Consider the following 12,740-nt stretch of genomic DNA (forward strand, 5'->3'; position numbering starts at 1 on the left):
GAAGCCAGGTAAGAGAAATGCCATCCTGCCATAGGGCATATGCCCTCCGTCTCAAAATGTAATCTCTTTAGGTTATTCTTTATTTCCAGAAAACACTGGGTTACTATCAGGTAGAAGCAGATTTTTTAAATGAAACTGACCCTTCACATCAGCACTGAAACCAAACCAAACCAATCCAAATCAAACCACCTTGTTCATCCTTATGTCTCACATTTTCATATCAAAAGCAAATATTCACAAACTATTATATTTGTTTCCAGAAAGGTAGTCATGTTATCTGTTGCACCACAAATAACAAAGAAACAATGCACCTGATAGACTGGGCATTCCTCCTCAAAAGCTACTTTCATGATTAAGATGCTTCGAAGAAGACACTTCGTTATAATATTTATAAATCCCATTTTCCACAGAAGACTGGTTCACACACTCACCCTGGTGAGTATTGTCTCCCTGTGGTGGTAGTGGTTGTGTGTAAGCTGCAGACACTCTGTGTTCATATCTACAAAGGCTTGCTTTCCTCCTCTTTCAAGATGGAAGACCAACACACTAGGCATTTGTGCATGCAGGCATAAATGTAGAACAGGTTATATGAGGAGTAGTGGGGCATGCACCACATATTCTACAATGTGGAAATGAGCCTCATTCAGGAAAGGCTGTGAACCCGCTTGTAGATATGCCTTAAAGGTGCAATCACTGAAATGATGTAATCCTCTTTTTCCATTAAAAAATAGGCCAATTTCTCCATTGATTCCACACCATCCCCCAAATCACCTGGTTATTCAGAAGTGCGCTGATTCTCTTGTTAGTCCGTTAATATTTCTAACCTGTCAACAACCATAAAAAGTGTATATCACTGAAACTTACCCTGTGCTGATTGAATGTGTTAGAATATGCTGAGTTACTGAGAAACAATTGATTATCCAGTAGGTTTTATTTTAATGCAAATAAAAGGTGCAGCCCCGAAGTCTATGCATTTAGACTGATGCCGGATGCTATACTGGGTGTAGTTGACTTACACACATAGAATCATAGAATTATAGAATTATAGAATTTGATGGGATCCTGAGAGTCATCTAGTCCAACCCCATGCAATGCAGGAATCTCAACACGTGGTCCCCCATCCAATTTGAAACCATATTGGACCCTGCTTAGCTTTGCAGATGTGCTAGTAGTTCAAAGGAGCTCAAATGTACACCTGTGTGAAGATACACTGATGGAGATGTGGGTGCATATTATCCTGCTGTGGTCCCCATTGACCCTGTATAGTGTGATGAAGATTATCATTTCCATCTGTCTGTTAATGTGGATGTGAATTTTTATCCTTATATGCCACCAGGGGGCACTTTGCTTTGTTTTTCCTTCCATACATTGTCATACACAATGTTACTGGGGCAAAATCTTTATTACCAGCATGAGAATCTGAGGAACAGATGGCCATATGGTGGAAACTCAGGGAAACAGCTGGTCACATAACTGGAATGATTGTACGGGGTATGGGAGGCAAACCTTTTGAAAGTAAGAGAGCTGCATTGGGTCCAGATGCATTTCCTCATGGGTAACTTTTCAGGAACCACATGACAGTAGTTGGCTCAGGACCACAATACCTCAAGGACTGCCTCTCTTCATATGAACCTACCCCGACCCTGAGATCATTCATAGAATCATAGAATCATAGAATCATAGAGTTGGAAGAGACCACAAGGGCCATCGAGTCCAACCCCCTGCCAAGCAGGAAACACCATCAGAGCACTCCTGACATATGGTTGTCAAGCCTCTGCTTAAAGACCTCCAAAGAAGGAGACTCCACCACACTCCTTGGCAGCAAATTCCACTGTCGAACAGCTCTTACTGTCAGGAAGTTCTCTGAGACCCTTCTTCATGTACCTCCTCCATGAGCCACCCAGAGGGTGGCAACATGAGAATGGGCCTTTTCGGCAGTGGCTCCCCATTTGTGGAATGCACTCTCTGGAGACGCTCACCCGGCACCTTCATTACATATATTTAAGCACCAGGCGAAAACATTTTTCTTTAACCAGGCCTTTGGCTGATTGACATCCGATGCCCTTTTAAATGTGTTGCGGGTGGGCAGGGGGAATTGTTGGTTTGCTGTTGTTCTTAATTTTATTATGTATTTTATGGTTTTTATATTTTATGCTGTGAGCCGCTCCGAGATCTATGGATGAAGGCTAGTATACAAATTCAATAAATAATAATAAAATAATAGTACTGGATGAAGCCAAGGTCACATATATACATAGTGGTACCTTGGGTTAAGAATGCAATTCGTTCTGGAGGTCTGTTCTTAACCTGAAACTGTTCTTAACCTGAGGTACCACTTTAGCTAATGGGGCCGCCTTCTGCTGCCGTGCCACCGCCGCAAGACTTCTGTTTTCATCCTGAAGCAAAGTTCTTAATCCGAGGTACTATTTCTGGGTTAGCGGAGTCTGTAACCTGAAGCGTCTGTAACCTGAAGCATCTGTAACCCGAGGTACCACTCTACATATCCCATCCACACACTCAACATTCATCCACGTTATTCTGCCTGCCATTTATATTTATCCACAAACATCCCATTCACACAAATTCATCCACATATCTAAGACTCATTCACTCTCATCTAGCCATTCCACCCCATCACACACAAACATACGCCTTCCCATCCATTCAAACCTTTCCTCTTCTGCTCACTTCTTTCAAGAGTACAAGAAGAGGCTGCTGGATCAGGCCAATGGCTCTTCTAGCCCAGGAACCTGTTCTCACAGGGGGCAGATAAGATTCCTGTGGGAAGCCTTCAAGCAGGACTAGAGCACAACCACACCCTCCTCACCTGTAACTCCAATCAACTGGTATTTGGAGGTCTATTGCCTCTGATAGCAGATGAAGAACATAGCCATTTGGGGCTAGTAGCTATTGATTCCCCTCTCCTCCATGAATTTGTCTAATCCTCTTTTAAAGCCATCCAACTTGGTGCCCTTCATTACTTCTTGTGGGAGCAAATTCCGGAGTTCAACTGTGTGAGGTATAATTTCTTTTTTCTGTCCTGAATATTCCGAACATTCACTTTCACTGGATGTCACTGAGTTCTAGAGCCAGTGTGGTGTAGTGGTTAAGAGCGGTTGTCTCGTAATCTGGTGAACCGGGTTCACTTCCCTGCTCCTCCACATGCAGCTGCTGGGTGACCTTGGGCTAGTCACACTTCTCTGAAGTCTCTCAGCCCCACTCACCTCACAGAGTGCTTGTTGTGGGGGAGGAAGGGAAAGGAGATGGTTAGCCTCTTTGAGACTCCTTAAGGGGAGTGAAAGGCGGGATATCAAGTCCAAACTCTTCTTCTTCTTCTTCTTCTTCTTCTTCTTCTTCTTCTTCTTCTTCTTCTTCTTTTTCTTCTGTAATGAGAGACCGAGAAAAAACTGTCCACTACCCACTTTCCCCACACCAATGCACACTCCATTCTTAATTTCTCCCACCCACCCCATGCCCCTACAATTAAGCTTGGGGGGGGGGAAAACTGATTTATATGAACAGATTTTCAGCAAAGGGTGCAGGACAAAGAGAGAAGGCTAACTATATGCAATTTGGGGAGAAGAGTGAATCATAGAATCGTGGAGTTAGAAGGCAACCCACTGCAATGCAGGAATCTCAACTAAAGCATACATGACAGATGGCCATCCAACCTCTGATTAAAGGAGCAGGGCTCTTCCCTCCTCTGGTTGGCAGATACACATAACAATATAGATATTTTGTATTTGTTTTCTCAGTAGCCCAAGACACACCAAACCAGCAGAACATTAACACAACCCAGAAACATCAGTGTAGTTTTATAATGGTACACAAATACAAGACAACACCCACAGACAAACTTCATGATCCTCACAGGTATCGTGTAATGCAATGCAATGCAATAATTCTTATGACCAGGCAGACAAGAATACTAACATTTAAGGAAAAGCAGTGACTGGAAAACAGATAAGTGGTGGGCAAGGGGCAATTTCTTATGATGAATGGCTTGCCTCAATTTTCCGCTCAGGGTGGGTCCTATAGAAGAGCCAATGATTGTTACCTAGGAGATACTATTCTTCTTGATTGCAAATCATTAGATACTTTATTCTGTTTTTCCTGTATAAACACATTCTGTTTTCTCTTTGAGAAACTGCATAGCTTTTATCACTTCAGAAAATAATGGCTGCCCTCCCCCTTTTTTGTTGGTAGGGCGTTAAACCAAACATCAGCTATAATAAATTTGGAAGAGGAGAATTCTTTTTGCAGGAGCAAAAGCCTTTGTGTGTGGGTGTGGGCTCACACATATGCATGGCATTTTAATTAAAACAATTTTTAGATGTCCCTTTGTTGGAGTGGAAATGCCCCGTAAGTTCACAAAGACAACACCACACCAAATTAGAATGTGCAGGAATAAAATAAATGGTCTATGAGAATCATCTGTTGTCTATAGGCAACAGCTTGGCAGCTATTCAGTTTCCTTACGATCTTGACAGGCATCTCCCTCCCTCATGGTGAAGCTAACGTGCCTTAGCAGTAGTTGTAGAAGCAGCTCGGAGTGATTAAATCTCACTCTTCCTGTCAGGAAATTGTCCTGTGATGTCTTGTCTCACAACTGCATTATGCCTCATTACAAGCCTTCTCTGCTGTATAGACTGGACTTCTGCAGCTGTGCTGGAGAAAATGCTTAGCATTGTTCTTACTAAAGGCCCCCTCAGAGATGGGTGGTGGTAATAATAATAATAATAATAATAATAATAATAATAATAATAATAATAAATTATTTATACCACGCCCATCTGGCTGGGTTTCTCCAGCCACTCTGGGCGGCTTTCAACAGAATATTAAAATACAATAATCTATTAAACATTAAAAGCTTCCCTAAACAGGGCTGCCTTCAGATGTCTTCTAAAAGTCTGGTAGTTGTTGTTCTCTTTGACATCTGGTGGGAGGGTGTTCCACATGGCAGGTACTGAGAACTTCTATTTCCTTCCTAGGGCAAGGCTGAAGTGCTAAATGCTCAGTACCACATTTAAGCTGTGACATTGACAAGGTGGAATTATCCAACTGAGAGTGACTAGGATGGTGGGAGGTCTGGACACAAAGAGTTGCAGACAACTAACTTTTATTCAGAGTAGAGCCACTGAAATTAATAGCCCTAGGTGACTCATGACCATTAATTTCAATGGGTCTTATGAGGAACAGTTAAAAGAGCTGGGTATATTTAGCCTGGAGAAGGTACCGGTAAGTCTAAGGAAGCATTCTTTAATTACTGCATTCAATTAAATTGTGGAAACACCATTTGTTGTTATTTATTATTTATGCCTGTTGTTTTTGTCCGTGGAGTTTTCTTGCCAGGGATACTGGAGTGGCTTGCCGGTTCCTGCTCCAGGTGGATCACGTTTAGTCAAAACTCTCCACTATGACCTGTCTGTCTTGGGTGGTCCTGCACGGCATAGCTCATAGCTTCTGTGAGTTATTCAAGGCCCTTCGCCATGACAAGACAATGATCCATGAAGGATCCACTGTGGGAGTCAGTGGAAGACAGGAGTGCCTGGCGTGCTCCTGTCCATAGGGTAACGAAGAGTTGCACACGACTAAACGACTAAACAACAACAAATTATTTATGCTTCATGATAAGTTTTAGGATGCAGTCCTACAGATCTTTATCTATATAAATGCAATTAAATTCAGCTGGACTTACCTTCGAGTAGGCTGCATAATATAATTGCACTGTTAATTGACATAAGAATGTAAGAAGAGTCGTTATGGTTCAGGCCAATGGCCCATCTAGTCCAGCATCCTATTTTTACAGTGGCTGACCAGATGCCTGTGGTGACTATGCTCCGACAACATTAGCACAAATTGAATGTATTCAGATGACAGAAACTGTGCTTTTGGTCTAAATACCCAACAAATAGGCCTACTCAATTTATAACTTCAGTCAATCTATGTGTAGAACGTATTTTCTAGTTAAGTCCTAGGTTGCACAATGGTGGCATGCATAGAATCTATCTGTGTTCCTACTTTATTTTTAACATTTCCAAGTTTTCGAAATCCAAACCTCTTTCCAAACTGGTATACAATGTGTTTGTGTGTGTGCTTAACATAAACTTGAAGATTCACAATTAAAATAATAAATTGGAGCAGTATAACAATTTCATTTCGAGCCAGGTCTCCCACAACTATGTATATCTAAAACCCTAACTCAGAGCCACTGAAAACAACATACATTCTTGACCCTTCTTCAAGTGTAGCCTGAAACAGACTGAGAGGTGGCTTCTTCTTGCACTCTCTAAAGGAATGGCGTCCCTATCCAGAAGTGTGTGCATATTTTAGAATATTTATGTTTCAGCTTTCAGTTCCCCATTATGAAAATATTGCAAGCTGAAGAGGACTTCTGTGTGCCACAAAAATATTGCACAACTTTGTACAAAAGAGCAATCCTAGCCTCCAGATCTGCTGGCTGAAGGGACTTAGGACTGGGTGGAGGTGGCTCTCTGCCCATGGGGAGGCCATGTCCACCACAGAGGCCCCCACAACATCTATGGGAAGCTCAGTGAGCATCGAGCTACTGCTAGAGGCAGAAGCTGAAACAGGGCTGAATTGAGGGCTACTTCATTTGTTAGGAAACTTCTTGTCCCAGTTGACACAAACTGGCAATCCACCACTTCAGCTCCTCTCTTTTAGTTCTCCAATGACAAGTTGTGAATGGCATTGATTTATACACCTTAAAGCACTGGCGCATAAGGCGTATATAAACAAAGGTTTCCCTTCACCTTTCATACCTTTCCACCTTGCAAGCCATTCAGAACAAAGCAGCTTCAATTTTTAACAATGCCATAATTGATCTCATGGGGAAGATTAGCCAGTTAAGACTGGAAGAGCGCTTTGCAGCTAAGAACCCAGTGTGTGCAATATTTAAGCAGCATAATTCTGTGCTAACCACATAATGTGCTAAAATAAGGACAATAATTGCTTCAGAGGACTATAAAGTGGATGAATTTAAAAGAGACCAGCGGCTGCATTCCTGCACAAACTTGGGAGTAAGCCCCATTGAAGTGAATGGGACTTATGAACGTGAATGCTAATAAGAGTTAGGAGTGCCTCATAGTGATGCAGGGGGAAGGTCAGTAGTGGCAGACAAGCTGTTGGGGAGCATGTTAGTGCTCAGTGTTTGTCTTATAGAGGAGCAACAGATCAGATGTTAAAGAACTCCAGGCTTTCTGGAAACACAGCTTCAAACTACAGAGCTAAGACAACCTCTCCCCCTGCCCCGCCCCACCCCCATTGACCAGAAAGATTCAGCTTGGGGTGAAATGACCTAGCAAGAAAATATGACAAGGCTATGTTCCAAGGTATCTTTTCCTCTGCAGCATCATTTGTAAGGAACAAAACAGATAAATTAGGGGCCAGTGTTCAAAGGCAGCATGCTAGTTCGATGGCAGTGAAGTCCGTTTGATGGGGGCGGGGGCGGAACCCTGAGCAGCTTTCTTTGTGAAAATGAGGATAAGTGTTTTGACTTTACTGATAGGATACAAGTACAAAACCTTGTTTACAAGTTCAGCATTATTTTAGCTGGATGAGAAAGAGATGTAACAGGAAAATTAACTTTTATTAGTCGCCCTCCATAATTTGTTTTTCAGCCATTTTCTGTCAAGGTACAGAAATCAATAGCGGCACATTGATAGAACCCAGATTGGCTTGAAGCTCCACCAGTATCCAGGCAGTCAAGTGTGATGTATTTAATTCATGCAGCACTTATTACTTTCAAGCTTTGCTTGTCAACAGGAAAAAATACGGATGTGAAATGCAATCAAGCAGCTCTGAATGAAACAGACAAATCTTTCGGCATGTTTATTCCCTTTGGTTTAGGTTACCTTTCCTTTGTCCTTGTTTTTGTATCTCTCTGCCTGTTATATAAGTATAATATGATCAGCATAGGAAGTGGCAGCCTCTTACTTTTGTGGTCTAAAGTGCTCATTTCACAGCATGTCTGCCAAAATGCAGATCTGTGGTTTGGGGGATAGAAGCTTCACTTTGAGCTGGGTTCAGCTCCTTCTTTCCTTTCCCCACTGCTGTACATCTCCTCCCTGAGTCTCAGCAATTTTTATAATAGGGTGATGAAGTGACCTACCTTGCAGAGCTAATGTTCAAATGAGATCAGCAAAATGGGATGGCTATACTGTGGTAAAGGTTTTAGAATAAACAGCAAATCATATGACAAATAGTAACCAATACTGTTGCAGGGAACAGGATCAGAAATCTATGTATTATGGATTCATGATATAGATTATGGATTAATGGACTAATGGTTTGTGGACTATGGATTAATGATAACAAGAAGTTTGAAAATAGTTGGAAGAAATGGCTGCTTGTTTCATTGGAGCCAGCATTTAACACCAATGACAATCCTATACTCTAATTTGATGCCCATGGATGCCATGGCACAGTGAAGACAGTGTATTTAGGATATATGGCTTATTTACACATATATACAACCTGAGCCTAGGATGGAGGGGCTCCCAGCATCACATTGCTTCTTCCATAGTCACAGCCTTGGATTCCAACAGCAATGAATCTGAGGGCCCCTAAAGTTTGGAGTTTTTATCCTAATACATGATATCAAAATGAGGTGGTTCCAGCAGAGCTGGAATGGGATTCACTTGCATTTTAATGTTTACTTGATTCTTTGGATTTCACCTATGTTCTCCAGAAGAAAGAAGGAAAGAAAAGCCACGAAGACCATACGGTCGTTTTGTGTGTGCATCCGAGTGCCGAACTCTGCAATGTCAAGCTGTTGTTTTGCTCCTCCAGGAAGTTTACTTGTTCGCATGCGAAGATTGCGTTTAGTGGCATAAATGAATGTGCAGTGGCCCTACTCAGCCTGAAGCCAGACAGTCTGGAGCAATTGTGTCAAAGGAGGTGTGAACTTCTCACCCATTCATAGGCTGTTCACTTTATAGGCCATTAGTGTTCATTTACATGGTAACGGTATTAACAAGAAAACCGAAAACACAAATGCAAGATTTCTCCCTCCCCCATCTCTTTTCTTTCTTTTAAGCAAGCTGAGCTCTCTTTTGATTTTGTTTTTGTTTTTTCTACACAGGCACACTAGACTTCCCTCCCCACCCAAATCAAAACTGAAATGGGTCCCAGTCATCTCATGCCAGCTTAGTAGAGCTAATGGATTGGGGGTGGGTAGGCAGGAGAGAGGGATAGCAAAGAGGGGGAAAGTATTCTCTGCATACTGTTTCGTCTAACCTTTTTATCCTGATTTAACAGATACATTAATTCAATTGATGTGCCGTTTAGCTACCCGACAGAAATGTTGAGGATTTGGCTTCCCACGCCCTGCCAAGATATTGCCGCAGATGCACAGGCCATTTCCTTTTTTCTATTCCCTCCTCTGCAGAAAATGCATTTTAGCAAGTCAATAGTGAAATCTACCATATGCTCTGAAACATGGAGGCAGAGCAATGATCACTGGAACGCCTCCACTTGTTTAGCACTTAGCATGTTTAGCTCATATCTTCGCAATTCTTTTAAATGGAAAGAGAGGGCCTTTTTTTAAAGTGTGCGCATAGGGGTGATGTTGGTCTGGCTAAATATTAATATGGCCATGGTTTCCAAAGGCTCTTTAATAGTGTGTTGCCATACTTCTCCCCATTTTATTTTATATATATATATTTTAATGAAAGGGAAATGTGATGAATGATGTGCATTTGCTAAGAAAACAGAATTCTTTCCTCCAGAAATAAGCATTAAAAGAAACTGAAATGGTGCAGACATGAAAAGAAAGCAGAATTTGGGTGCATTCTGAACAATGACCAAAACAAAGGAGAGAAAAATAATCAAATGATACCACAGTGGTGAATGGCAAAAAGGGACAGCAAAGCAGGGGAAATCTGACATTTAAACCCAGCCTCTTAGCTGGTGCCCATGGCAACTTCAGTGACGAGTTGGTAAAAACTATTCTATCCTTTGATTGCTTTCAAGGATAATCCTCCCGCCCCCTTTTTTTTCTTGGCAACCATGACAGATTCACCCCCCTCCCTGCTTTGGGGATGGTGCAGGACTTTCATAATGACACCAATAAATAACAGAATGCTAATGTCTTTTCGGACAACTCCCTGGGAAATGTGATTTCCTCTGGCCACATTTTCACACAGTCTTGATAGCACAAGCCAGGCATCGGGCATTCCTTCTGTTGAGAAATGTAGGTATTTCCGAGCATTTCCCATCAAGCGCTTGTGCCATCCCGAAAGTTTTCTAAATTGAATCCGGCATTAAATAAAATTCATGTGAAGGAAACCAGCCTCAATTGTTCTGTCTAGCTCAGCATGTGGCATTCACGCTTTCTAAATTTAAATAAGGTTCCCATCTGTCCTATCATGCGACAAGCTCAGGGTATCAGAAGCAGAGAACAAGCAGTATATTGGATGCACAGCTATATGCCTCTGCTTTACTAGACGCACTGTAATTTTGTGCCAAACACAAACAATGAAATATGTTGCCCTGTTGAGTGTGGAGAAGCTACAAAACATCTGTCACACACACCTTTCTCCCATCTTCTATCTAGAGAACGGAAATGCTACCACTGAACTCTGAAATTCTTGTTGCCTGAATAGCCAGGATACGACTCACATTGGCTGCCTACACACCATACATTTGAAGCAAATCTGTGCCCGCCTCCCCAAGAATCCTGAGAACAGCAATTTACTTTACACAGAGCTATACTTCTCAGCACCCTTTAAAAACTATAGTTCTCAGGATTTTTTTTTTTTTTTTGGGGGGGGAAGAGGGATGTCATTTATATGTGTGGTGTTATGCAGCCAGGCAATACATGTAGTCAGGGCAGGGTCCCCGTATGTTCTACTTTAGAACATTCCTCTGTTAGTACTCTATTCGAAAGCATCCTCTATTTGAATGGTTGCCTGGTCCAAGTCTGGTTTAAAGATGAAGGCCCACAAGAAAGGTGAGAAGGGGTCTTTAGATTGCCCATCAAGAGAAATAACCAGGAATGAGCAGGCAGACCCACCTGGCACTTAGTCATGGTCTGCCCTGCAATGGTGAGATGTATAATGATGATGATGATGATGATGATGATGATGACCATCATCATCAATGCTTTTTTCTGGGGAGACGCAGGGGTACACATACCCCTAAACATTTTGTGAGTCTAAGTTTGGTCTCATTGAGGGGTAGTATTTCAATATGAGCAGGAAAATGAGAGTACCCCTAAACATTTTTTAAGAAAAAAGCAACAACAACAACAACAATAATTTATACCCCACCCATCTGGCTGGGTTTCCCCAGCCACTCTGGCCGGCTCCCAACATAATTAAAAGCACAATAAAACATCAAACATGAAAAACACCAAACATTAAAAACTTCCCTAAATAGTGCAGGAGGGGTGGGCAGGGGAGGCGGAATCAGTAAGTACAGTGGAGACCCCCAAGGCTGAAAGCACACCAGAACCAGAGCTGCGACTGAGCAGGATGGTTGTGCCAGACCAAACAGCCCCATCACAGCCACCAGTCTCAGAACACGAGCCAGAACCAGAACCCCTGACCAAGGAACCCCCCAGGCCGCAATGCATAAGTAGGCTGCCGGTGTATCTTGAGGACTACGAATGAATGCTAACCTCCCGGGCAGGACTGGAACTTAGAAGGGAGGGGTGTCATGTACTGAGCTGAATCTTAGAGCAATAGGATCCAGAATGCAGTAGTCTGATTGGTCCGCAGGAGCCATCTAATCCAGCTCCAGGTGGAAGTGAATCAGTAACCTGATTGGCCTACAGGAGCAGCCTGGAATTAGCCAATCACACAGGGCCCATTGTGTAAATAATGTATATATAGTTAGACATTTTGGGAAAAGTTTCATTCATTGCTACTATGAGCTGATTAAACAGCATGAAATTCACTCTACTCTGAGTATATTTCACTCACCCTCCAAAATGCTGTTTTGCACTTTTAAAAATGGGAGCTAGCAGTGTCAAGTCGGCCAAGCCTTAGAAACTAGCACAGATGCAGACCAGATTCCCCACAATGACAGGTATTGCAACTTCAAAATCAAAATATAATGCAGTGGTCCAAATGCAGGCTGGACTGAGATGGTTCATTTATAATAGTGAATTGCTTTGAGGATAAAAGCTGTGGCATTAACCTCCTGACATTCAGGAGATGTGGATTTCTGTGTGCTTGTTTACTTGCTTTCCTAAGCATTTTCTGAGGCAATAGATTAAAGTTCAGACAGGGCTAGTGTAGTCCCATGATGGGTATTGATCCCCTTGATTTAATATTTAATCATTTCTAAAAGAATGTGGAGCTATCGCAAGTAAATCATTTGCACAAATGAGCAAAATGAACATTTCTGCTTGGGTAGAATCCAGCTGTTCAGATGCTATGTCACACCAGAGGAAGGGGGAGCTGCCTGTCCCCACTGGCTCTCCGCAGTGTGTCTAAGTGGGCATCAAGCTGCTATCGTCTCTGTTAAGCTGTGCAAGAGTGAGTATTCTTCTATCCAGTGATGGACTGCTGAGCCATTCCCCCATCTTCAAGCGCTGAAGAAGTCGCCTCTTTGCCACCATTACAGCCTGCAGTATCTGTATCTTCTCTCCAGTTGGGAGATTCCATCCCACTGGTACATGTTAAGAAGTATGCGGTCAACAGCAAATATGAGAGGCAGTGGGAACAACATTCATGTGTGAACACTGTGGTTAATTTCTTTGGCTTGAAACACCC

The sequence above is a fragment of the Podarcis filfolensis genome (genome assembly GCF_964270895.1).
Source record: "Podarcis filfolensis genome assembly, chromosome: 9".
Classification (NCBI taxonomy): domain Eukaryota; kingdom Metazoa; phylum Chordata; class Lepidosauria; order Squamata; family Lacertidae; genus Podarcis; species Podarcis filfolensis.